This window comes from Marmota marmota, unplaced genomic scaffold (genome assembly GCF_001458135.2).
Source record: "Marmota marmota marmota unplaced genomic scaffold, marMar, whole genome shotgun sequence".
Lineage (NCBI taxonomy): Eukaryota > Metazoa > Chordata > Mammalia > Rodentia > Sciuridae > Marmota > Marmota marmota.
In genome coordinates, this window is record NW_026000093.1 from 15,147,607 (window position 1) to 15,172,408 (window position 24,802).

At 36.3% G+C, this 24,802-nt stretch overlaps 1 pseudogene; it reads left to right on the plus strand.

Moving 5' to 3' along the window:
* Positions 1 to 219: 219 nt before the first annotated feature.
* LOC107142267 overlaps positions 220 to 24,802 on the plus strand; it is a 39,703-nt pseudogene continuing 15,120 nt past the window's right edge.

The following is a 24,802-nucleotide window of genomic DNA, read 5'->3' on the forward strand; positions in this document are numbered from 1 at the left end:
AACTATATTTAAGTACATGGGGGGGAAAACAAGCTTTTGAGAGATTTATATTGGCAAAGCACCCATCAACTTAGACTGAAAGACACCAAGGCTGTTATAGATATAAAAAATCTCTTGCTCCCCAAATTTATATTGTGAAGAATTGAACTTCAAAAAGTTGTTGGACCACCAAAAGGGGATTATTTTCAAGTGCCTTCTTAGACATAGTCAAAAAGAACGATGGGAGAGAAAGGACCTCCAAGGGGGCCAACCGAAATCTGTGGAGATAGTGAAGTGAAAGCTATTCTCAAGGAGCAAAACTTAGATCTTTTTGAAAAATATACTCATAATTCCGTTATTTATGATCTCCATAAAACATTAGCAGAGGATAAATTCGATCACTTTGTGTCAACTCGTATACTTGTGCAGATACAAGTTCCCAATTATTTTTTTGTTCAAAGCGACTCATCTTCCTCCTATGAGAAGATGCACAGGTGCCATTCAAAAGACCTCTAATTTTGGTCAATCTTTAGAGTAAGAGCGGTTAGCAAGCAATGATTTAAGCTCCCTAATGTTTGAAGATCTGATGACATTGACTCTAGAGGTTCTAAAATTACTATGGACTTGAGACCATTAGGTGCTTTCCTTTCCACCCCTTTTAAATACAGGATTATCTATTGTGGAAATATCCAAGTTACACAACTATATATTCTATATATCAGGTATGTAGAAGCAGATAACTTGTGTTTTTAGTTCTTAGGTCAGTGAATTAAAAAACTGCATCCAGACCGATATAGAGATATAGATGATGAGGTTCTGGATTTTGAATATGATGCTGTTTGTTATACAAATGATATTTTGCATATGGGAAGACAGAATATTTGAGAACAAAAGGGGGTATTGTGGCAAAATTTGTTATTAAGTAAATATTTACTCTATCATCCTACTTAGATGTAAAGAACATATATTGCTTCTCACTGATGTTAGGCTTGACTATGTAACTTTTGTCAATTTGATGCAAACAGAGGCTTGAAATACATTTGCATGGTTGGGTTTATCCTTCTGCACTTTGGCCATTACCCTGGGAAGACCTGCTGGCCTTCCAGTCTGGGCACCAGTGTTAGATGAGTGAAGCAGACTTGTCTCAACCCACAGCCCTGCAGCCTGAAGCAAATCTGCCTCAGCCAACTTGCAGGTGCATGAGAGAGTAGTACATGCTCTTTGTTATGCAAATGAGATGTGATTTTTTTTTTTTTTTTACTTTGCAGCAAAAGCTGATTTACATTTAAAGACTATGGTACAGACAATGCTTCCTTTAAGAAGAGAGCAATCGTAAAATTAAGGGTTTTTGCTTGTGGAGAGAGGGCAGGGACTAAATCTCAATTCAACCAAGAGTTCCAGGTAGATGATCAGCAGTGAGTTTGCGAAGTCTGTGACCTTCTGAAATCAAATGCTTCTCTACTTTTTATGGTGAATGATTTTGAAGAACTTCTGTCCAATTCCATGAACCTTTATTTGCTTTTTAAAAATTTAACACTAAGTGTTGCTTGTTTGTTTGCAGTATGTAAAATGTTGGCATCTAATTCCCCTGGGAATGGTGAGCAGGAGTGGAGTTTGGGCTCACTTGGAGTGCACTGACTTAGCAGTTGATCACATTTTGCAGAATTCTATTTGCAAGCTTAGAAAATTACCACACACAGTTCACCATATGGCACCACTGACTTTGCTAAGGGAACTATTGTATTTGAAAAATCAAAAACACTCACTAAATCCTCCAATCTCTTTTTTCTCCTACTGTCATGGTTTCCATGACTACATTTCACAGCCCCATGTTACATTTTAAATGTAAATGATTTTTTACAAAAAAACACTATAAAGTATTTTCAGAAACAAGAAAGTAACAGAGACATTTAACCTCCTGGGCAAATGGTATATTGTGGTCACCACATTACAAATACAGAACAAACAAGAAGTCAATTTTTAAAGCATGATTTCTTATATTTATATATATTTTTGAAGTACCAGGGGTTGGACTCATGGGCACTCGACCACTGAGCCACATCCCTTGCGCTATTTTGTATTTTATTTAGAGACAGGATCTCACTGAGTTGCTTGGGGACTGGCTTTTGCAGAGGTTGGGTTTGAACTTGCGATCCTCTTGCCTCAGCCTCACAAGCTGCTGGGTTTACAGGCATGTGCCATGATTTCTCATATTTTTAAGATGAGTTCTGTGATAGGATATACATATTGTACGTGTAAGACCTCAAATAGAAGATAAAGGTGGGAGAGTATAGAATTGTATCTAGCGAATTGGATTCTAATACCTCTGAACAGACTTTAAACATTTTGCTTTCCTCTCTCTTCGATATGGTTATTCTATATGTCTTATTTTAAGATGTATTCTGAGCATATTTTTTGGGTGGGAAAAGGGGAAACCACATAAGTTTTCCCTTCATGAATCTATTAGGATAAAAACAGATAAATATATCTTTTTTTTCTAACTAGTAAAGGAATATTGAATTTAATTCTACCTGTACTACTTAAAAACATTCTTTAAGGCTGACCCTTCCTAGTTTACCTTTCGCTTTATTGATGGCCATATGTTGTTTTCAGTTGCATGAATACTGCCTAGTCTACAAAGTTATTATTTTGTTTAAAAGGAGTATTACTGAAATTCTGGAAGTCTGAATCCAGATCCAAGGGTCTTCACTTGTGTGTTTTATAAGTTCTGGTGCGAGGGCATTATTGTAGTTACTAGGAAAGAAAACTCCAAATATGCCTCATCTTATAAACACACAACACTGTACAGAAACTTTCTACTCCTTGTTGTAGAACAACATCATTCTGCTAACACTTGACAGACATGTTTGATGCAAATAGGAATTACTTTCTTTCACCTGTATATTTCAATGTTTAGCACCTTTCTTTGGTTAGCAATTAGCATAACTAAAATTGGCCCAACGTAAGTATTGTAATCTTTGTCTTGCACAAAGGAAGGTTTTTAGTGAAGTCTCAAGTTGAAGAATCAACATTGGGTAGAACAAGAGTTGGGTGATATGAAAAGACAGAGGCCACATCAGAAGCTACTCAGCATATCTAAAATAAAGTCCTAGATCTTTGTTTCCTATTTCTCACCTAAAGGGGCGTGGGTGTGTAATATGAAGGGAGACTATTTGCATTCCCATTTTATTTTTTCTTCAAGTATTGAAGACCAAAACGTATGGTGAAGGTTGAAGGATGGTGACATGAACTGGGAAGATCATTACTCTTACAGGAATTTTTGCAGCTGCCACACTGGAGACTCCACTTGTTTGACATCTGAAAAATTGGAGTCCATTCAGTTGATATGCATGTAAGGACAGAAATTAGTCAATGCTGGAGCACAGTGGGAACTCAATGGGCTTAAGGAGGTCACTTTTGTATTTGTGTGTGTGTGTGTCCATGATTATTAGAAGATTTTTCAAATAATATGTCTCCTTTTGTGGCTACTTGTACAAAACTACATATGTACGTAGATATAAATGAAAATTTATTAGTGATATGTATTAAATGAGATATGTAGAAAACTCAATGTTCTAAAGCTGAGCAAAAAAAAATTCATCAGATAGATGAATTTAAAAATATGTATCAAATTTGGGGATAGGTAGAGGACTTCAGTGATAATGGCAGAGGAAGGAGTTGCAAACATCTTCTCCATAAAATCATTGAAAAATAGCTAAAACATCCCAAATCATTTTTTTAAAAAAACCTGTAAATTTAAAAGAGTATTCATTATCAGAATTTTAGAGTTTTAATAAAAACAAACAAACAAACAATACTATTATTTCTGTAGGGAATGTGAAATTTGTGAACACTTTAACTGGACCTTTTCTGGGTTCCCTACCCACCTCTGAGAAAACCTTGAAAAAGAACATCTTGCAATCTTAGATCACTTAGCCTGGACAGTCTTTTCTCCAGAGGAGAAAACAATGGGAGGCAATTATTTAACACTGTGCCTGCCCCAGGTGGGGGGGCAACAATGGGGGGCAAATAGGCTAACCAAAAAGTTTAAGAAGAAAACCCAGAGAAGAATATGTCTGTAAAGAACTTTGAAAAACTGTAAGGTATTTCTGGAAATAAAGAAGTCAACACTCGTATGTTGGATTTTGCATATGTCTAGGAACTTGTGTTGAGAAAAGATCGGGGAAAATCTCTGTCCTCACATTTGACCAATCTCTAGACTATTCCTGAGTAGGAAGTGAAGGCTGAAGTCGAGTTATAAATATCCTGGATGAATCCAAGGCATTCCACAACAGACACGTAGAGAATCTTGGCAAAGACTGGAAGGCTTGACTGGTTCTGGGCATTTAGAAATATCTCTGTCCAATCATTATTTGACCACTAAGCAAAATGAGTAGAGATTTCCGTGATTACAAATGAAAAAGAACACAGATTAGATAATTAGTTCAGAGAAGTCATTAAGACAGTAAGTGACAACAGATAGTAATAAAGACAAACCTTGGGGAAGGATTAGAATCTGACTTCCATAGTTTTAATTTTTTAAAATGCTCATTTACAAATTTTTAATTTGAACATTTTAATCATGTAAATTAATATAAGGTGCTCAATTAGAATTAGTTAATGAAGGGGCTGGGACTGTAGCTTAGTGGTAGAGTGCTTGCCTCACATATTTGAGGCACTGGGTTCGATCCTCAGCACCGCATAAAAATAAAGACATAAAAATATATTGTGTCCATTTATAACTAAAAAAATATTTTAAAAAAGAATTAGTTAATGGAATTTATGTTAATGTTTTATAGAATAAATTTCAATTAAGAATGTATATATCTAAAATTTTAATTTAAGATGCACATCAAAAAGTACTTTGTTTGGGCTGGGGATGTGGCTCAAGCAGTAGCATGCTCGCCTGGCATGTGCGGGGCACTGGGTTCGATCCTCAGCACCACATAACAATAAAATAAAGATGTTGTGTCCACCGAAAACTAAAAAATAAATTTAAAAAAGTTCTCTCTCTCTCTTTTAAAAAAAGTACTTTGTATCCTCAATATCCTTAACATATACAATTTCCTTTTTAAAATTATTTTAATTAGGTATATATGACAGCAGAATGAATTTTGATTCATTGTTCATTTCCTACGCAATTATAGCACAACTTTACCTTTCTATGATTGTACATGATGCAGTGACGCATCATATGTGCAGTCATACATGTACCTAGGGTAATGATGTCCACCTCATGCCACCATCTTACCTATCTCCATGCATCCTCCCCACCTTCCTTTCCTTTGTCCAAGGTTCCTCCATTTTTCCCATATTCCTCCCAATTATGGCTCAGTATCCACTTATCATAGAGAACATTTGACCTTTCGTTTTTTGAGATTGGCTTACTTGACTTATCATGATATTCTCCAACTCCATCCATTTACCTTCAAATGCCATAATTTTATTGTCTTTTAATGGTGAGTAATATTCCATTGTGTATATATACCACGGTTTCTTTATCCATTTGTTTATTGAAGGCCATTTAGGTTGCTTCCACAGTTTAGCTATTGTGAATTGAGCTGCTGTAAACATTGATGTGGCTGTGTCCTTATAGTATGCTGTTTCTAAGTCCTTTGGGTATAGACTGAGGAGTGGGATAGCTGGGTCAAATGGTGGTTCCACTCCAAGTTTTCTAAGATGTTTCCATACTTCTTTCCAGATTGGTTGTACCAATTTGCAGACCCACCAGCAATGAATGAGTGTGCCTTTTCCCCCACATCCTTGCCAACATTTATTGTTGTCTGTATTCTTGATAACTGTCATTCTGACTGGCATGTGATGAAATCTTAGAGTAGTTTTCACTTGCATTTCTCTAATTACTAGAGATGTTGGACATTATTTCATATATTTGTTGATTGAATGTAAAATATTCATTTTTAACCAAAAAAAGAGAGACAACAATAACTATGGTCCATACAGTGGAAATAGTAGTCAGTTGAAACTGATACTGAGGAAGCCCCAATGCTGAACTCATTAAATAAAGATTTTAAATCAGTCATTTAAAATATTGAAAAAAATGAAGAAGTAACACCCAAAGAACTAAAGAGAAGAGATAATGACGTCTCACCAGATTAAGTGTATTAATAAAGAGGTAAAAATTACAAAACTAAAAACTTCAGAAAACAATAGTGAAGTAAAAATTTCTCTAGAGGTACTCCAAGGCATATTTGCAAAGGTAGAAAGCAGAAGTAGGGAACCTAAAAACAGGTGAACCAAGGTTTTGTTGTCTGCAGAAGAAAAAGAAAAAGAACAAGAAAAATTGAACAGAGCCTTAGAGATCTATGGGATACGACTAGGAGTACCAAAATATGCACAATAAAAACTGCAGGGAAAAGAGGGGGGGGATAGAACCAATATATGAAGAAATAATGGCTGAAAATTTCCAAATTTGAAGAAAAAACAGTCTATATGAATCTATACACCTGAGTGTGACACATCAACAAAATCCAACTAGAATAAGTTCAGAGATTCACCTCTAGAGTACATCATAATTAAACCCCTGAAAACCAAAGCAAAAAGGAAATCATGAAATCTTTCATGAAAGTGAAAGATTCATCATGTATCTGGAATCCTTAACATGATTAGCAGCCGATTTCTCATCAGAAATCGCAGAGGCCAGAAGGCAGTGGGATGCTGTCAACATGGTTTCTATATCCAGCAAATTTATTCTTCAAAAATGATACTGAAATCTCAGATTGAAAAAAAAAAACAGAAAAGCCATTGCTAGCAAACCCAGTGCACAAAAATACTGAAGGAAGTTTAAGTCAAATTTAAAGATTTTGGGCAATAAATCAATCATTCTTAAGAAATAAAGAGCACTGGTAAAGGTAATTACATAGGTATATATATATATAAAGGACTATGAAAATATATTTTCTGCTTGTAGTTCTTTTTTTTCTCATATTTTTTTAAAAAGATCACTGAATTAGTCAATTATTATACATTTGTGTTGATGGCATTTGTGTAATTTAGATGACAATAACAACTCAAAAAAGAGTTACATAACAAAGTTTTATATAGTAATAAAATTAAATTGATATTGATCTAAACTAGTTTGTTATAAATTAAGATGTTAATTAAAATTTTCAGAATAATCACTAAAAGACTAACTCAAAATATACAGTAAAAGAGTGATAAGAAAATTAAAATGATATATTAAACTTATCTATTTAACATAGAAGAAAGCAGTAAATATAGAAAGAGCAAAAAGGGATAAGATATAGAAAACAAATAAAATGACAGGAATAAATCCTACCTTATCAGGAAATATATTAACTGTGAATGGATTAAACACTCTAATTAAAAGACAGAAAATGCAGAATGAATTTAAGAGATGTGATCTTATTATATGCTATCCATGACAGACATACTTTTTATTCAAATGTATAAAATATATTGAAAGTAAAAAGATGAAAATGGATATACCATGAAAATAGTAACTAAAAAAGAGATGCAATGGCTATAATAATATCATATAAAGATTTTATATATTGTTCTTGTATTCCACAAACTTGCTAAACTAGTTTTTTTTAGCTGTACACACACACACACACACACATGCATATACACATACTGAAAAGGTGTGATAATGTTTGTTACTCACAAATAGTGAATTTCTTAAAAGAGAAGTCAAATACCCAAACTTTTGCAGAATGGCTTGAGCAAAGGGGCGGGCTGTTTCTTTTGTAATTTGGGGGTGGACCCAAAATAAATATGCCCGTGGCTGAGTTTTGCACTCGGTGAATTTCCACTTCTGCACCAAAAGAGAGAAGGCTCAAACTTTCTTATTGATTTTCTCAGATATAGGCAAAAGGGAAAGAGGGAATAATAGGATCTGAAAGCTGTCAGTGTTGAAACATAAAAAATGGAGTCAGACCCTTTATAATATATTTTCATTTCTTTGATGTCAGAGCCTAGGAGTGAAATTGTTGCGTAAAAGGGTAACTACATACCTAGTCTCTTAGGAAACTGCTGATCTTGTTCGTCCGCCATAATGACTTGATTTGATTTGATTTGCCCTACTTCTTCCCCCTCAAATACTATTCTTAGTCTTTTTTATTTTAACTATTCTAGTAGATGTGAAATAGTATCTCATTGTGATTTTTCTTTTTCTTTTTTAATTTTAGAACCTTTTTCTTTTTTATTAATTGATTTATCTTAATTAGGTATGTATGACAGCAGAATGCATTTTGGTTCATTGTACACAACTGCAGCACAACTTTATATTTCTATGATTGTACACGATGTAGCGTTGCACTATATGTGCAGTCACACATGGACCTAGGACAATGATGTCCACTTCATTCTACCATCTTTCCTGCCCCCATGCACCCTCCTCACCCTCCCTCCCCTTTGCCCAAAGTTCCTCCATTTTTCACATGCCTCCCCCCTCCTCATTATGGATCAGCATCCATTCGGCCTTTGGCTTTTGGGGATTGGCTTACTTCACTTGGCATGATATTCTCCAACTCTATCCATTTACCTGAAAATGACATAATTTTATTCTATTTTAATGCTGAGTAATGTTTCATTGTGTATATATACCAAAATTTCTTTATCCATTCATCTATTGAAGGGCATCTAGGTTGCTTTCACAGTTTAGCTATTGTGAATTGAGCTGCTATAAACATTGATGTGGCTGTGTTACTATAATATGCTGATTTTAAGTCCTTTGGGTATAGATTGAGGAGTGGTTCCATTCCAAGTTTTCTAAGGCATTTCCATACTGCTTTCCATATTGGTTGCACCATTTTGCAGTCCCACCAGCAATGAATGAGTGTGCCTTTTCCCCCACATGCTTGCTAACATTTATTGTTGTCTGTATTCTTGATAACTGCCATTCTGACTCAAAAAACTTAACACCAAAAAAACAACAACAAAAAAATCCCAAACAACAACCCAATCAATAAATGGGCTGAGGAGCTGAACAGACACTTACTGGAAGAAGATATACATTTGATCAACAAATATATGAAAAATGTTCATCATCTCTAGTAATTAGAGAAATGCAAACCAAATTCTAGGTCTTTGATCCATTTTGAATTAATTTTTGTGTAGTGTGAGAGATAAGGGTTCAGTTTTATTCTTCTACATATGGATAACCAGTTCTCTCAGCACCATTTATTTAAAAGGCTGATTTTTTTCCTGCAATGTATGTTTTTTGTAACTTTGTCAAGGATCAGTTGACTGTAGATGTGTGGGGTTGTCTCTATGTCTTCTATTCTGCACCATAGGTCTATGTGCCTATTTTTATGCTTTTTCCATGAAGTTTTTGTTACGATAGCTCTATGGGAGAATTTCAAGTCATGTATTGTGATACCTATAGCATTGAGGGTTTTTTTTTTAAGCTTAGAAATGCTTTGGCTATTCTGGGTCTTTTATTTTTCCAAATGAATTTTAGCCTGTGATCTATTTGAAGTTAATATTGGGTTTTGGTGTGAAGTAAGTGTTAAGGTTCTTCTGTTTAAAAATACAGGCATGCATTTTGTCCAGTGCAATTTGTTTTTATAAAAGTCCATTTGACATTTCATATCTATAGCATTTTTGTCAAAAACCTGTTGACCATGTATATGCAAATCTATTTCTGTCATGTTTATTGTGTTCTAATAATGTAGATGTCTATCTTTACATCATACTATGTTGTCTTGTTACATGTAGCCTTAAAGCAGGACTTGAAGTCAGTCAAAACAGAGCCAAACTTGGTTATACTTAATTTTAACTCTTTTAGGTTCTTTATATTTCTATATAAATCTTAAAATTAACTAATTTCAAGTCCTACCCCCAAAATGTTATGATGTGTTATAGTTTAGATATGAGGCATCTCCCAAAAGCTCATGTGTGAGACAATTCAAAGATGTTTAGAGGTGAAATTTTTGGGTTATGAGACCCTTCACCCAGTCAGTGTATTAATCCCCTCAGGGATCAATTAGGTAGGAACCATAGGCAGGTGGGGTGTGGCTGGAGGAGGTGGGGCACTGAGGGCGAGACTTTGGGGCTTATATTGTGTCCCCATGGGGAGGGGGGCTTGCTTTCTGCTTCCTGGTGCCATGATCCCAGATACTTTTCTCTGCCACACCCTTCTTCCATGATGTTCTGTCTCACCTCAGGCCCCAAGGAACACAGTCGGCTGTCTACGACTGAAACTCTGGAAACCGTAGTGAACCCCCAAATAAACTTTTCCTCTTTTAATCGTTCTTGTCAGGTCTTTTGGTCACAGCAGTAAAAAAGCTGAGCAAAACATGATAAGAATGGGGGTGCATTGAATTTATAGGTTGATTTGGTTATTATTTGCCTTGGTATAATTTTTCAAGATTTTTCTGCTTGGAGTTGTTCTGTGGGATTACAGTTTTAATCAAATTTGGAAGCAATCTGGCCATTTTTTCCTTTAATACCTTTTTCAGTCTTTCCTTTACTCATCTCTTAGGGATTCTAATTGCAGTATTTCTGGCTGCTTGAAGCTACCCTAACAGTTCGCTGAAGCTCTCTTCATTTTTATTCATTCTTGGTTCTCTCTGAGTTTTATTTTGTATGGGACTTCATATCTATATCTCTCTCTCTATATATATGTCTATATAGACACATATAGATATAGATATAGATAGATATAGATATAGATATATAGATATCTTTAAATTCAATAATCCCTTCCAGAATATCTTTCCTGCTGTTAATCCCATCTAGTATATTTTTTCATTTCAGATATTTTAGTTTTTATTTTCAGAATTTCAATTACAGTCTGCATTACATCATTCATATCTCTACTTAATATGTTCAATATTCTGCTTTCATAAACACAGAGTGCATATGTCACTGTTTTAATGTCCTTGTTAATGAGTTCATTTGTGCTATTTTTATTAACTGATTTTCTTCTTATTCATGGGTTGCATTTTTCTATTCTTTTCATGTTGGGTAATTTTTGGTTGATTACCAGACATTGTGAATTTTGCCCTACTAGGTGTTACTCATTTTCTAATTCTACAATTATTGTTGACCTTTTGTTTTGGGATGTGATCAGACTTCTTGGAAACAGTTTGAGACTTTCAGGGCTTGCATTTAAGCTTTGCTGGGTGAGATGGGACTAAAACTGCATTTAGTTTAAGGTTAATTTTCCACATTACTGATCCATGACTCTTCTCAGTACTCTAACAGATGGATACCCAAATATGAGGTGTCCCATTCTGGCTATTGGCAGTAAGTAGTATTTCCAGCTCTGTGTTTTGACCTGAGCACTGTCCCTCCACTTACCTTGGCTGGTTCTGTCCCTGGCCTTTCCTCATTTGTATTATCTAACTTGTACTCAGCTCAAGACTTGAGGGGACCACATGCAGACCTCTGGGACTTTCTCTCTATTTAGTTTTGGCCTCTGTGGCACTCTGCCTCGTGAACTTAGTTTCCAAGGTTTCCTAGATAGTTGCCTCCTTATCCTCAACTCAGGATGTCTTTTCTGAGATCTGCCTGGTTGCCCCCTCTTTGGATACTTCCTCCAGACAGGTGATCACAGTACTTACCTCACTTGTTCACCATCTTTCAAGAATCAGCATCCTCTGCTACCTGATCTCTAATGTTCTTCTGTCATGGTCCATCTATTTTGTTTGATGTTGTTTTAGGTAGAGGTTCTGTTCAGGCCTTGCCACTCCATCTTAAATGGAAGCAGGGAGATTTTTTTTTCTTTTGTACATAGAGATATATTTTTTAAATATAATAGTATTCAGTGTTAATCAGGATATAGCAAAATGAGCACTCATACGCTTATGGGGTTATTAATTTGTTAGAAGTTATTGAAAAGAACTTTGACAATATATTTATACCAAACAGTCCATGTCCCCAAATTCCACTTCACAGAATATGTTCTAAGGAAATAATATGAAATACTGATATAGATTTATACAGAAACTTAGACAATATAAGATTTTCTATAATAGCACAAACCAAGAAAATCTAAATGTTTAACAATAGGGTAATACTTGAATGATCTATACTCAGTTCATTGATGGAATATTATGGAGTCATTTTAAAAAGTCTTTGAGAAACAGGAATCATAGTTAGATTCTTATTATATACTTGGGGTAAGAAAAGAAGATTAGGAAATTGTAAGACTTTAATATCTTCCCTGTATGAAAGTGTTTATAGAGAAGCATTGAAATGTGCCAAAATGAATTAGTGGCTAACTGTATTTTGATATTACATTATTTTCAATTCTCTATAATGTCTAAATTTTTATACTTAGCATATGTTATTTATACAATAGCCATATAAAGATCATAATATCAATATAAATTATTTTATAATTTATTAGAATATTTCATAATTGGATATGAATTATACTAAGGACCTAAGTTGAAATCCTAACCTCATGTGGGTGGAGTAGAAAGACTTTTCTAGAAATCATTCAAAGTCATCAAGCCATTTTTTAAACATTTTTTATCTGTGTATTATTTTAGCAGTGATCTTAGATTAGATCTAATGGCTAGATTACAAAAGGCAGCAGCATCCTCAAAGCAAGATATGATGAGTGTGTACCCCAGTATTTCAGAATGGAACTCCAAGTTGATCAGTAGGAAATGTGTGAAAGGGTGGGATGTAGAGATTGGTTATTAAGCTCAAGTGTTCCTTGAAACTTGTCCTTACTATTTTTAATATATTAATGAGGATGGTAGACGTCTAAAAACAAAGTAATTTCAAACTATGAGAATTATGTGTTCTGTGCTGCAAGCTGTGGGTCTAGGGCAGTCTGTTCCTTTGATCTGGAAAAGCTCCCTATGGGGAATGGTGAAGAATTGCAGCTAGGAAAGCTGTTATAGGTGATATTGCTCTAAAGGACTAAAGTGGTATCACTTGTGATAAACTCACATTTTAAAATCCGAAATGTATTTCTTGTGCATTTAAATCTCTTTAAGAGAAATGGTTTGTTTTTTCCCTAAAGGTTCAGGGGAACATTTTTTTCCCCTTTTGCCTTAGTGAGATTTCTCTTTTGTTGGAGTGGCTGCCGACAGCAGACTGGATGCTGGGAGGTAGAAAGCTGAAGGAACTGATTTCCGCATTGACTTGGTCAGATGGTGCTCAGTGATATTTTTCAAGGACCCCTGGTGATACTTTGAGGTAGGATCGGTTTTTCAGACCAAGGCACAGGATATTGCTGGGTGCAGAAACTGGGAAAATATGGTACAGACCCCTGAGACTTTTTTTGGTGGAGCTGAGTACCTACAGGAAGTATCAGCACCTGTTGGAAAAAGCAAATGGAAGTACACACCTAAGTCCTGTCAGAGGTGACCCAGAGGGTGCTAAGGTCTTGCCTGGGAGGTGGATCTTCAAGTGTTTATAATTCAGCAATGGTGTGAATGCAACCTCAATTGTATGCACAGGTTAGTAAAATTTATCCCACGCTGGGTACAGTTATTGAGAAAAATGATGTTCTAATTTTTAGTTCTAGAAAACAAAAATAATATGACACCAAAGATCATGCCCTGGCTTAATATGTTCGAAAGTATGAGCATTTTTTAAGATTAATCTATGCCTGGACCCACTTAATGCAGTGTGGTTATCAAATGTATCTCTCTCTGAAGGGGTCATGCTATCACAGAGTCATTGCCTTTGTTGTTGAATTACTTTTCTTTAGAAGTAGGAATTTGAATGTACTGGTTAGTAATTCATTACTTTACGACAAGAACCTTAGACCTCTGGAGTTAGTGGGGTTGAATTTTCTGCATCTACATGTTTTAGAAGGCTCTATTTTTTTTTTTTTAGAGAGAGAGAGAGAGAGAGAGAGAGAGAGAGAGAGAGAGAGAGAATATCTTTTTTTGTAGATGGACACAACACAATGCCTTTATTTTTATGTGGTTCTCAGAATCGAACCTGGGTCCCGCCCGTGCTAGGCGAGCTCTCTACCGCTGAGCCACAATCCCAACCCAAGGCTCTATTTTTAAAAAACAGTTGTTATCATGAAGTTTACTGCACACAGAATAATGTCACAATAAGGTTAGTGTCTGTACATCTTTTATCTAACTGTAAAGATGATACATGAAAAAAATATTCTGCCTCTGTAATGTGACAGTTATGTTTTCAATAATTTACAGTTCTTAGAGTCAAGGGTGAATCAGATCTGTGAATTAAGAACATAAAATATAAAGCAACATGAGTAAAACATTTTAGAAATGAATAGCTTGAAACTATTCTTTCCTTCATTTTTATACTTGTTGGATTCTCTTATTAATAAGAATTATGTCTTTACTAAGAGTCAAAAAATCAAAATGCTAACACCCACCAGTAAACTATGCTATTAATGCAAAGCATAGTTAAGTGTGTATACAAGAAATTCCTTCGAGTGCAGGGAAACCAAGGCTAAGAATTGGTTTTGTCTAAAGGTATTTCAATAGTAAGTTCAGGAAAATAGAGGAAGTCATTTCTTTATTCTTTCCTGATTTGGAAGAAATTGAATAGAAATAATCTCATTAGATAATATGTACAATTTTATGAAAGCATATGAAAACCTTGAAAAAGCATTGTATATATGCTTAGTTTATTGGGTGATCAAAATTTGATTTGGATCCCAAATATTTTTATTAAATAGATCATTATGTATTGGGGATATTTGTTTCTTACAACAGAAAGTTTTACTATAATCTTTTAATATAGTGAGCAATATTTTGCCCCAAATTCTTGCATACTGGAGTAATCTAGTAGGATCTATGTAATAGAAGTTGAGAAATTTCATACAAACAATATGGAGATAAAACTGGGTAATTATTTTCTAAAGTTTCTTTTTTGTCAATTATTACTCTTTTAGTAACTGCCTTTGGAGGTCCTTGGAGTGAGGGAAGCAAGAAAACAGGATCATTTGGTTTGGTTTCCACTTAAGGCAAATTCTGAAACAGAGACTCAGTGATGAGGTTTGTCTGTGGGAGATCAGAGGAAGTAGAAGAGAAACAAAATGGGAAAGTAAGGCAGGTAAAGGAGGAAAGTGAAGAAAGCCTGTGTTAATGTAAATAGGGGACAGCTGATCCAGATGGATTGGAGGAATCAGAAAAGCCATGAGGAAATACTTAAAATTCTTCAGTGATGGATGGGGAGACTAGATGTTCATCTTCCAATTCCATTTCCCTTTGATTGACAGCTGCCTTCAATACATTGATTCCTCTATTCTCCTGGATTACATCTGAGAAGATGGCAGATTCCGATCTTAAGGTAAACAGCTGGCAGCATGCTGGGATTTAATTGTTTGCAGCTGTGAACTGGAGTTCATTTTCCTATTCCCATATACAGGTGCCTTCTAATTTTTCCTTCTATATCTCTATATCTATATATCTCTAGGTGCCTTCTAATTTTTCCTTCTATATCTCTAGGGGATTATCCTTTTCACACAGACTAAGATGACCTACAACACCTTGTCCACATTCAGCTATAAGAAAGTCAGAAAAGGGACCAGAAGTTGACATGCTTTCCTTTTAAGGGCTTAGCTCAGAAATGGCACATATAATTTTCCCTGGTATGCTATTGCCAAGAACTTAGTACTGACTCTAAGAGATCTTAGAAGGATCATCCTTCGTTGATATAACACATTTAAATAAAACCTGGGGTACCCTTGTCTGGAAGCACTGGAATGTCTTCAAAGGTCCTGCTCATCCACAGAGATATACCTTTATAATCTCTGGCCCTCTCCCTGACATGCTGGGAAAATTCTCCCACTGATAAACAGAGAGCACAGCCAGCAGAGGGTCAAATAGGCTCGGGGTGATATCTTCTGAGCACAGTGACAGGTGTTGAGCAAGTCTCAATATCATGGGTGGCTGGGGCCAAGTCTAAATGATGGGGGATCACTTTTCCCTGGTGAGAGCCGTGATGGCCTTCATCATTTGAACTGCGGTTCCCGAGCTTCAGTGTGCACTCCCAGACTCACCTCATTTGAACTTCACAAGACCTGGTGGGTAACATTGGTGATGTAATTGGCTCTATTTTATGGAGTGAAAAGACCTTGACTCCTTATGTAAATTGTGAACTGATTTGGTCATGATGTGGCTAATCAATGGCAGAATCAGGATTGGACTTGGTTTTTATGTTCCCTAGTTTATTTCCATTGCTATTATGTCTTGCTCTACCTCTTCTTCCCTTTGTTTGTATAATGAACCCCCTCTCATCAGCCAGAGAGAGGAAGGAGATTATTAAGCAAGCCCGCTGCTACTGTAGAAATCTCTAAGATAATGTTTATGCAGCCCTATTTTAAACAATGCAAGTAGGGAGCAGGAATTCTTTTTCCCTTCAGTGTCATGGTTTAAAAGTTCTACCCACTTGGCAACCTGCTTTCAGCCTCATATCATTTTGCACAGTTGACTTATGAGTCCATGTGTCCTTGGTGCCCTTCCCCCCTTCAGTAAATTGGGTTTATAATAGAAACACTAACTCAGCGTTAACTAAAGTGATACTGTCAGGTGATGTGATAAGACTGCTGGGTGATGTTTTATGGCAATAGATTCTCTTTGGGCTTCCTCTCCAAGATCATGAGATGATGTCTCTCCTTTAAAGGGCAGTCAGAAAGTGTGGAAGTCACAGCAGAAGGAAATCTAGGGCAAGTTATGTCTCCATTGTACCTTCCTTCCCAGCTTGGTGAAAGAAACCAAATGTGATCTTTTGTTAAAAGAAAACATAGGCAAGATTTTTGCAAAAAGGATACCTAGATAGTGAGAGGGGGCCTATAAAATGACTCACTATGTTATCCCACCCATAAGCTTGGCTTCCTAAGTGGTCATTTTTGCATATTATAAGAATCTGTTTATTCTAATCCTTAGATCTAAAGTTATATCAATCCCTTTCTTGGTTTCTCTTGCCTAATTTAAGGCAGATAAAAATTCATAGGAAAACAAAAAGGAAATCAACGCACAGAAAAGATAAAGAAATATAAAGAATATCAGAACTATTGAGCCTTACAAAGATTTCTGTTTCTGTCTTACTAACTTCTAGTGTCTAAGGATTGAAAAATTTCTGTAGGTTTCTTGCCAGGCTTAGATGTTTCTAAATATATCCTTTATGTCAGAACTTATCTTAAAACTTATCTATAGCCTTATAATCTGTGTTACACGTTGCAGGCTACAATACCTTTGAAAAATAATAATAATCAAATCTAAAAAATATGAATAATAAATGCACTTATGCCATTGGATTATTGGTGGGACCAAATGAGATATTTTTAAGTATTTAGTATTTTGTCTGGCATAGAATAAATGCTGATTAAATATTATCTGTAATTATTACCAGGTATCTTGATAAACAAAAGTAGCCTCCTCAAAAATTATATTACATAGGTATATAGTTATGTCAAAATGAACCTTACTAATGTGCATATGTATAATACAATTAAAAATTACTGAACTTTCATTCATTAGTTACGAATTCTGAAGTATTTAGGGGGGAATGAACATATCTGCAATAATTTACTTTCAATAGACCAGAGGGATGCTACATGAATGAGTATAGTAGAATGTTAAGATAACTTTGATAGGTTTTCTGTTTTGGAGGTTTGTTATGTAATTATTTCAACAAGCCTGTAATTTTGGAAATTTTCACAATAAAATTATAAGGAAAAAATGCCAGGGTCCTCAGAATGCAGGCATTTCCCATGCCACAAAAGAAGATTCTGAATTCTCTCTCCTTCTATGGCCAACTCACTTAGATTTAGCTTTCTGACAGAGGAACATATTCCTTTCTCAGTACTCCTATGATGCAGTGAATAATTTCACCTGTTAGCTAAAGTTTCTGCATTCTTGAGGTGGTGACACCTCAAGAGCTTGTCTTATACTTTACACACCTGCCTGTGTAATTTCCTATGCAGAATTTTAGAAAACCACAGGGCTATGGGCCTGTAACTGTTATGTAGATATTCAAGCTATTGGGATCTCTCATTGTGCTTAGTGGGGATATTTACTGAAGGAGAGTTCTTCAGAATTGTTATTATTATTTTTTGGTGTGAATTTTTTCTTGGGCAAGATATAAGAAATATTTAAAATTCTCTTGTTTGAGTTATTTTTGTGATGAGCAGAGTATAAATATATATACAGGAGATTGCGACATTTTGAGCAGAGTGCCCTGAGATTTGTGAGTTTGTAGAGTAAGTCTAGTGGTTTCATATCCCTTCTTGGTCTAAGGAACATTCTGTTTGCACATAAGGATCAGGAGGCTGTGTTGGACAGAGGGCAGATGGTTGAATTTTTCCAGTGAGCAGATTGCTCAACCCACAGAAGGCTTGCACCTGGTTGCCCTCCTGCCTGGCTGCTTGGAAGTCTACCAGGTGACTTGGTCACCACTCATCCACAAAGGGGAGTGTGCATTTGCTCATGTCTTTTCAGTCTAGAAAAGGACATGGACACTTAGGGTGGATTGACATCTAATCTGAGGAGAAATCTTACTCTGAGCAAAATGTTGCCTAGCAGCTGTGTTTCTCTGTACACTGTATAAATTTCTAAGATTCTTCTCCCAACTAACTTTTTTTCTTCCTTCCTTCCTTCCTTCCTTCCTTCCTTCCTTCCTTCCTTCCTTCCTTCCTTCCTTCCTTCCTTTCTTCCTTTCTTTCTTCCTTTCTTTCTTTCTTATGAACCCAGGGATACTTTACCACTGAGCCACATCCCCACCCCTTTTTATTTTTTTTTTATTTTGAAACAAGGTCTCCCTAAGCTGCTTAGGGGACTTGCAAGTTGCTGAGGCTGGCTTGGAACTTGAGATCCTCCTGCTTCAGACTTCTTAGTTGCTGGGATTACAAGTGTGTAAACCCCTGTGCCTGGCTTCCTGTTCCAATATTCAAAGGAAAATATGACACACTAATAAAATATACCTTGAAGGGAATGGATTGGAGATCTGTTTCCTTCTTTTCACTACACAGATAATTCACAATGTAAAGAAAATCCCTAAGGGACTTTACCCTGGGAAAGCAAGAACCCAATTTGAACAGAGTTACTGTGACAACATTTACCTCACCAAGCACTCTGGTTGGAACTGTGCTCATAGATTTTGAACATACATTCCTTACTTAGATCTTTCTGACAGCCTCAAAAGGGGGCAGGTTGTCTGGCAGGAAGTAATCATGGAGAAAGGAAAATGGGTTTAAGAACTAAGATTGTATAATTTTGCAGTTGTACTTTTTTTCACTGAAGAAAAGCAAAGAAGTTTAAAGATGGGACCCTAGAGTTTGAGGTCTGAGATATAATAACTGGCCCCAATATAAAATATGATTGGGCATCATGACTTTCTGACCTGTGTGGGACTGTGGCTTACTTAGAATGTCTTAATGTGATGGTGCCTTGGAGGTGACAGGATACAACCCTGAGTGAGCCACACTCATCTTTGATACCATTGTATTTGAAAGCTGAGTTGGTGAGTGGGGGGCAGATGGGCTGGGGATCAGATCAGGGATTCTAGGGCCCATGCCACCTTGATGCTGCCGATGAGAACCTTATAGTGTTAAGGTTGCCTGGCGAGTAATTGCCAGGATGGAGTGCTAAGCAAGCAGCCGCCGTGTCAGAGAATCTGACCTTGGGAAGATAATGAGACAAGGAGAATTCAGAACAGATGAAAGCCAAGAGCACCTACTTTATCTACTGACAGCCAGAGAACACCTTCATGCTCAATCAGTTCCTGCTAATGAGACAAGATGGGGCAAGATGGTAAAACAGCAGTAACAGGAAAACTTTTTTTTTTTCAGCTTAATGATCTATAACTTAGTTAGATAAAATTGTCTTTTAGGTCAGGCAGCAACATAAGTCTGAGCATAAAAAACACAAAAGCTACACCTGAATCATTTAGTTTTGTTTAGTTTATAAGGGGAGTGATGAAGTTGAAGAAAATAATGAAATTGTGAAGGTTGGAATTGAAGGGAGCCCCTGCATGCTTTCAACATGCCATTTCCTGGTAGAGTCTACAAGGTAGACAGCATTTTAATATGGCTGTGCCATGGCCAGTGAATTCCTTAAATCATTCTCTTTTACAAATCCTGTCACTAGCTGTTTTAACATCCAACAGGAATTTTAACATGCGCCTGACACTTTTAATTAATCAGTGCTTTAATCTTTCTTTTCTGTGCTGCTGCAAGTTATTACATGCCTCCTGCAGATGACATGGCAATTTCCATAAAGATTTGAATACCTATCAAGGGGGGAGTTTTGGGATACCTCCTACTCTTTTTGCAGTTGCAGTAATGGTGCCCAGGTCATGGGAGGAAGGATCATTTTCTGGGTGACATCATGCTGGGTGCTATATATATAGGATCACATTCAATGTCTCCTCAATCCCTGTGTGGCAGTGCTTTACTCAGCTGTTTATAGATGAGAAAACCGAGAACTCACAGGCATTATGAAAGTTAAACAGAGTTTGATGGACAGAATATCAACATTTACCATTTTATTACCAGAGTTCCCGTCCTTTTCACTGTATCCCTATGGTCAAGTTTTCAATATGAATACATGGGAAGGGGTGAAGTCATAATCCAGAAAGCCAGAATATGTATCTTTAATATATGGAAAAGCTGTTTCTGAGTGGACTTTTATATATGCAATAGTTTTAAAGTAATGCAATAAAAGCTTAGTAATGTCATGGCATATGATAGAGGTACCTTGTGGCGGTTAGAAACAGGTTAGTAATATTTTCATAGCTGAAGATATTGCCCTATTAGATGCTACTGAGACCTGCAGGAGAAAGCTCTCACCTTCTGAAAGAGGGGGAAGCTGTCTTAATTTTCTCCTCTTGCATTGTTCCTCCTCTACCCCAGCATATGCGTGCTTACACACACACACACACACACACACACACACACACGCACACACACACGCCCACCAGTTCTGTCAATCCCAGGCTAGCAGAAGGCTGCTCTCAGGAGTGACAGATGAAGGATCTCAGGACTCCCATGGAGATGGGAAGTGGAGCTCTCTTTTGCATAGGTTCTCTTAGAAGTCATGATCTACCTCTCACCTCTGCACACCTCTGAATGACAGAGCCTTTGTGAGCAGTCAGCATCATAGGTTTCATTTGTCATAGGTTTCTCTGGGTTGGTGAAACATGTATCCGAGGAAATGCTTTTAAGAGTAAAATCGTGGTCTTTTTCTCAGCCTGGCTCATGCTGACACTGCTCCGCTGTTTTGTAAGTTCAGCTTTTGTAATAAAATGGCACTGTAATGTGGCCTTGGGGACTGTGTTGAAGCTGCCCTGTGTTTTTCCCATTTCCTTACAGAACCTGCTCAGCAACTCCTGGATGGAGTTGGGGGAGGAGGCAAGGTTAGGGGTAGAAATGGGCCAGAAAGGAGAAAGGCAATTAGTTCATTATTTGGTACCACAGGTTGAAAGAAAGAAAGAATTGCCACTTTTCTTCCTGTAGGAAAAAGCACTGCCACTTATCCATATGTTTCCATGACAATAGTCAACCTTTTTCCCTGCATCAAATTACTCAAAAGTCATGTTAGGTTTTCATTTGTCTCCTCCTCATTAAAAGAAAATTGATCTTATAGTACAAAATTTTAGTTTTTGTAGAAAAAATAGTAAAGGCATATAAGTAAAAAGAAAGCTATTTTACTATAATTATACTTCTAGATATTAAATATTGTGGCATAGTGTTCCATTTCTATTTCTATATATACTTTACCCACATGCATAGAAATAAATGAAACAATAACACAAAGTTGTTTTCTGTAAACTATTTTCCCCACTTATCTATATATATGCATAATATGTATATATGAACATCTTCCATATCAATATATATTTTTCATATCAGCACCTTAATATTATACATGACATTCTATAATTTGTAAATACCATGCTATATTTATCAATTGTTGAAATTTAAGGCTATTTACAAATTTCTGATGTTGTTCAATATGCTAGAGACTATGTTTTTGTATAGCTGTCTTTTTCATACTTGTCCAATTGATTCTGGTAATAAATGTTTTTAGATGAAATGTGTGGGTCAAAGGATACATGCTCTTAAAAGTGCTTTCTATTTTTCTTGGAAAATTAGAGAAAAAAGGTTTTACTTTGCTGTTTTAATTTGTAAATCTTGAGAAATGCTACTCACACAGGCATTCAGTGCCTTCAACCAGAGTTGTCACCTCTTTTGCTTTGGAGCAACTGTCTTAATAGAAGTCATTACCCTTCACATTAGGATTACCCAAGGGAATTAGTTCCTGAATGAGAAATGGGTCCCCATGATTTTTCTCTCACATATGACATACACACAAGACCTGAAGGTACAGAGGTATATGAATATCAGGGAGTTAAGAGAATAAAGAAGATAAGGGCTAAATCCTACAATGGCTAAAACAAACCAAAACATCTATGGAATTGCAACCCAAGTTTAGGCAATTTATATTCTCTGTAGTGGAAAACACTTGAAAAGGTGATCCTGGAAAAATTACTGAATATCTTAGGAATCATGGCAAATCTTTAAGGTCAAGGAAAAATGTTTGTTTGAGATGAAAAAAATACTTTCTTCATTTAAATAAAGGAAATGTGTATGTGTGTGCATGTGTGTGTGTGTGTTTGAAAGTACTGATGAAATTTCATTCTATCACCAGAAAAATGCTAGAATAAATTATTTAAAAGGTGAATTTTGGAGATGGGGCTATAGCTCAGTGGTAGAGTGCCTGCCTTGTACTTGTGACACACTGGGTTCAATCCTCATAAAAATAAATAAATAAAAATAAAGGTATTGTGTCCATCTACAACTAAAACATTTTTTTAAAAAAGGTGAATTTTGAATGTCTGCAAAGGAAATAATAATCAGTAGAAATCATCATTAAATACTTAAAAACAAGAAATATCAAATCATCACCATTTATCTCTGCCAATAAAGCCATTGGGTGGGTGGTCCTGGGGAGTGTCACTGATGTGTGTGCTGACATTAACTGGGAAGTTCATCACCTCACTCACAACTCCCCTGCAGGAAATTAGGAGACTTAGGCAGTCTCTATGAAAACTGTAATCATAAACAGTCTAAGGATGTGTCAGGACAATGGAGATGTCTTCAAACTGACACAGGAGAGTGGGGAGATGAAGCTCCAGACCCTGGTTCTTATATGCCCATGAAAGAAAATTTGAAGTCAGACAGGGGAAGCTAAGCAAGAGAACTTCATTATAAGTGAAAGAAAAGTAAGCCTCAAGCACAAAGCACTCTATCCCCCCCACCCCCACCCCACTCCATATTATGGTTCTATGGATTATTGGTAATATTTTATGAATAATGTGTACCTACTTTTCTATTTTAAAATATATGCCAAAGGAGTTTACCCTTTAATTTTCTTGAATATTTTCAGTTTTATATTTTATTTCTCCTTATTTCTATAGACATAGCATTTATTGTTGATAAACTTCTTTCTACCTGACTCATTTATCCATTCAATAGAATTTTTGTAGGTAAAAAATTTTCAAGTATTTTATAGATGAAACAAATAAACAAAAAGAACAAATGATTAGGATGTGGGCTTTTACACACTGTGCTAAATTCCTTTTCCCTGTGCATCTCTCCAAGAGATGTTTTCCCCGTAATTTGAAATTGTTAGGAACAGAAGAGGTCTCTTAAGACAGCCCCAAACTGATTTTATCCCCTCGCCCAGTTATCTATGGTAGCATTTGAAAACTGTTACGTTATTTATCAGATGGTATACTGCAGTCAGTCCTTTAGACTGAATGTTTTGAAAGCAAAGGCTGTGTTAAGACATAGTAGGTGAGCTTGAATGAATGATTGAATTGTGATAATACAGTTGTATCTGGGGGGTGTGGTAGAAAAGACCCTAGGCTGACAGGCAAAGGATCTTTGCCATAGACCTGATGCATCTGGTACTCACCATATAATCCTCAGGAATTTGCTTTTCAGTTTCCTCACTGCTATGATAAAAGAGTTGAGTAGCTGTCCTCTTCTAGATCAATTATATGGCATATTTTTCATAGTGACATTTAAAGTCATTTCCCAATCACCCATGATAAATGGTTCTTTAACAAAGGAAGAGGACAGAGAGGGGGAAGCAGGGTTGAGAAGTGGCTCTGAAAGATCTGGGGTGGTGGATCATACCCTAATCTTGTTTCTTGCTTTTTGTAATTTAGCAGATGGCTTTTCCTCCTCACCATGTTTCCCTTTCCTAATTGCTTGGACAAATATTCAGAAGATCTTATTTTTCATTCTTTGAGTACCTGTCACTAATGTCAGGGGAAGGTGTCTCAGATCCATGCTGGGTGGGGGGCTAGCAGGGAGGAAGATAGTGGGGATTAAAATATGACCACTACTCAAAAAACAATCATTTCTAAGCCTTTATTTCAGTAAAGTGATTTTAGCCACCTGGATGAGAGCTATTTTTTTTTTTAATCACTCTTTGTGATTGCACCTTCTTATGGGCATGATGGATGGTCAGGGTGACAGGCAACATCTGCCCCTGACGGCATGTTATGTTGTCGTGCAGAGAGGCAGTGTGGCCTAGTGCACCTCTCAGGTGGGGCGAGTCAGGGAGCACACATTCTAACCCCAGCTCTGTCCTTCAAACTTGTGGGGTCACCTTATGGAAGATACTTAACGAATCTCTAGCTCTTTTTATCATCCATAAACATGGAGGAAATAAAAACTTTTTGGCTTTTAATGAAGGACTAGCTAATAAATCATGGGAATGTGCTTGGCGATAAAATGCTCTGCAGAAAAAAAAGGCAGGCTAACAGCATGCAAATTGACTAGAGATTGCATTTGTGTGGGGAAAGACATTTTTGCTCAAATCCAGTCCAGGAGAAATGAGCATAGTCCCAACTTAACACCTTTGAAATGATGAACGAA